A 3937-nucleotide genomic window follows, 5' to 3' on the forward strand; every position below is an offset into this window, starting at 1 on the left:
TATAATATTAATATGGATGATAGCAGCTTTTAACTCCATAAGTCTGGTAAATATATATATATATTTTTTAACCACATATATTTTTTAAAGAATTTTTAAATGGTGATATTAAAGACAAGATCAGAATCTTAGAATCTATAAAATGAAAAAAGTAAAGTGGATCAACTGAACCTTAAATTTGGTTCTTTGATGTGAATATAAATCTTTCACAAGATTCGTAAGAAAAAAGATAGTAAACACAAAGGTAAGAAATATTAGGGGGAAATGGGGGGCTTTACAAACAGAATTGAAACAATATTAGGAATTAAAGGGGTAAAGATTTAAAATGGTAAGAACTATTTTTTTTGGTAATAATAAAATTTATTCTCACACAAATCTACAGCTTTTAAACAGTACAAAGTTGACCCATCGTCATCCGTCTCTCAGGGAGGAAGAGCCCAGGAAACAAGTGGCTGGCGGGAGGCAGGGGTGGCTCTGTCAGGCAGGCACTGGGTTACCGACTCTGCTCAATGTATGTGGAGATGTCAATTTCTTCTGGAAGCTCCGCCACGTTGACTTCAAACCGGTCCTGGACGTCGTTGAGGATCTTGGCGTCATTCTCATCAGACACAAAAGTGACAGCCAGGCCTTTGGTGCCAAAGCAACCTGCACGGGCCACCCGGTGGAGGTAGGTGTCTGAGTCCTCAGGCATGTCATAGTTGAAGGCAATATTGACCCGCTCGATGTCCATTCCTCGGCCAAAGAGGTTAGTGGCCACCAGGATGCGCCGCTGGAAATCCTTGAACTGCTGGTAGCGAGACAAGCGCTCCTCTTGGGCCATGCCACGATGGATGGCGATGGCCGGGAAGTTCTGTTCCACCAGTAGCTGGGCCAGGGCCATGCAGCGCTGCACCGACTTCACGAAGATCACCACCTGATTGAACTCCAGCACGTCCAGGAGATCAAAGAGCTTGCGGTTCTTCTCGCTGTCCTTGAGCTTGACGTAGTACTGCTGCAGTCCATGCAGCGTCAGCTTGGTCTCGTCGTCCACGAACAGCTCCATGGGATCCTGCATGAACTTGCGGCAGACAGGCCGGATCTCCTTGCTCAGGGTGGCGCTGAACATCATGCACTGCTTCTCGTGTGGCGTCAGGCGGAAGATTTCTTGCACATCCCGCCGCATGTCCAGCTGGTCCAGCATCTTGTCACACTCGTCCAGCACAAAGTGCTTCACGTTCCTCAGGTTGAGGCTCCTGTTGCGCACCAGCGCCAGGATGCAGCCGGGGGTCCCCACCACGACGTGCGGGCAGTTCTTCTTCAGCACCTCCTCGTCCTTCTTGATGGAGAGCCCACCGAAGAACACGGACACCTTGACGTTGGGCATGTACTTGGAGAACCGCTCATACTCCTTGCTGATCTGGAAGGCCAGCTCCCGCGTGTGGCACATGACCAGGACCGTCACCTGTCCGTTGACAGGTTCAATCTGCTGCAGGGTGGCCAGCACAAACACTGCCGTCTTGCCCATGCCCGACTTGGCTTGGCACATGATATCCACGCCCAGGATGGCCTGAGGAATGCACTCGTGCTGGACCTCGGAGGGGTGCTCAAAGCTGCAGTCCACGATGGCCCTGAGCAGCTCGGGCTTCAGCAGAAAGTCCCGGAAGCCAGAGCTGTGGATGGACACGTAGGAGCCCTTGACGTCTTTCTTGGGGGGAGCCGGGGTGCCCTCTGATGGGGCTTGGGGCTCTTCATCTTCCTCATAATCCAGAAGCTCGTTTTCCACATCGTGTTCCCCCATGGTGCTAAAGACGTCTCGCTCGGAGGCTTGGTAGCTCCGCGCCGCAGCCCTGCGACCTGGTCCTGCTCCGCTGGTTCTCAGTTCCCCTCCGCGTGCCGGTAAGAACTATTATAAAACGGTCATTGCAGGTTTAGTTGAGAAGTATTCTAGGGAGATTAATATATGACCATTAAAAATAACAAATCAAAAATAAACATTAACCTACTCCCAAACAGTGGGTCCATACAAGGTCATAGATAAATTTTGCCATGCCAAAAAAAACACACCCCCTTTTAAACAACTATTCCAGAAAATAAAACTAAAAGGAAATTCCTCAATGTCTTTCATGAAGCTAGGTTGTCTTTGATAGTCAAACATGAAAAGGACAATATAAGTAAAGTAGGAAACAGTCATACTCATAGACTTCTTAAACTCACATATGTCACTATGAATGTGAATTTAGAAGTCGTGATGGGCTGTCAGCTAGATGTTGGGCTGTTATCCAAAAGGTCAGTGGTTCAAACCCACCAGTCACTGCATGGGAGAAAGGTGGGGCTATCCACTCCTAGAAAGATTGACAGGTCAGAAACTCTAAATCGGTCATTATAAATTGGACTCGACTTGGTGCCAGTGAGCTGTTGTTGGTGTAAAATGAATTTAGAAATGTAAACCAAAAAGGAAGGATAGCATGCCAAGAATAGAAATAAGAAGAAAGAAGATTGATCTACATAAATATTAGGAAAATATGCCATGTAATTTACCATGATTACTTAATTGATTAAAAGGAAAATCTTAACATTGAAATGAAAAAAATCCCTAAAGCTCCAGTCAACTATTATATAGATTTACAATTAAAATTTAAAAATAAAATTTCTTACAGAAAATTAGAACTAGAAAAGAACTTACCTTAATTTTAAATACACAATCTGCAGCAAAACAGAAATTACATTCAATGAAACACACACACACACACACAAACCAAAGCAAAACAGAAAACATCAACTCATTACTATCTTGTCAATTCTGACTCTGTAGTGAGCCCGTAAGACAGACTAGACTCCGCTCTTGGAGCCATGCTGTAGCGAAGAGTAGAACTAACTCTCCCATTCGGTTCCAAGACCTAGACCTTTCTGGAAGCACACTGCCACACCGTTTGCCCTGGAGCAGCAGCTGGGCTCAGAAGGCCTGTCTTTCAGTGAGCCTCTGTGTCTTCATCACTGCACCGCGGGGGCTCCTTCTGAGTAACTTCGCCTTATCCGTTTTACCCACATTATAACATTGATGCACTTCTTCTCAAAATTCTACTTTTAATGAGCCTTTAAATACTGCAGCTGACATCAATATGAAAACTCTAGGCTTCAAAGATCAGAATGACAGGTACTTCCCAGATGCCAGCATTTAGTATACAATGCCTCTGTGGTTAGATGCCATTGATCTCATAGCCATCCCATGTACAACGGTACAAAACACGCCCTGTCCTCGGCCGTTGTTGCCATCGCTGCTGTGTTTGAGGCCCTGGGTGCAGCAGTATCAATCCCTTTCCTGGGTGATCTTCCTCTTTCTCACGGACCTCTGTCTTACCCAGTGGGTTAGGTTGGGCTCTCTAGGTATCAACAACCAGTGGCGCTGCTCTGGGAGTCTAGATAGAGAAAGAGATTCCTGCCAAGGAATGCCTCACTTATGTGAGTTCAGTGCAGTTCAAGTCCATCGGTCAGATGTGAAGTACAGATTTCTCTAACTCATGAAGCTGAGGAAGCGGGGGAGGGAGGGAAAAAAAGGATGACAAAGCAGGAGGGCCACAGGCTGGCAGCTGCAGAGGTAAATGAGGCTGAGAGCAACTGAATCAGCAGTGCTCAACGGGTGGGATGCAACCCCTTTGGGGGTCGAAGGACCCATTCACAGGGATTGCCTAAGACCATAGATATTTCACAATAAATAATTACATCTTGTTTTGTGATTAATCATCATGCTTCAATTAGGTTTAATTATGTTCATTGGTAACAATGAAAATACACCCTGCATATCAGATATTACATTATGATTCATAACAGTAGCAAAATTATAGTTATGCTTAGTAGCAACAAAAATAATATTATGGTTGGGGGTCACCACTACATGAGGAACTGTATTAAAGGGTCGTGGTATTAGGAAGGTTGAGAACCACGGAACTAAATGTATCCT

At 45.5% G+C, this 3937-nt stretch overlaps 1 pseudogene; it reads right to left on the reverse strand.

Moving 5' to 3' along the window:
• Positions 1–352: 352 nt before the first annotated feature.
• LOC142440825 (ATP-dependent RNA helicase DDX39A pseudogene) lies at positions 353–1856 on the reverse strand (annotated as a pseudogene).
• Between the last annotated feature and the right edge of the window lie 2081 nt (positions 1857–3937).

This window comes from Tenrec ecaudatus, chromosome 2, assembly GCF_050624435.1.
Source record: "Tenrec ecaudatus isolate mTenEca1 chromosome 2, mTenEca1.hap1, whole genome shotgun sequence".
NCBI lineage: Eukaryota > Metazoa > Chordata > Mammalia > Afrosoricida > Tenrecidae > Tenrec > Tenrec ecaudatus.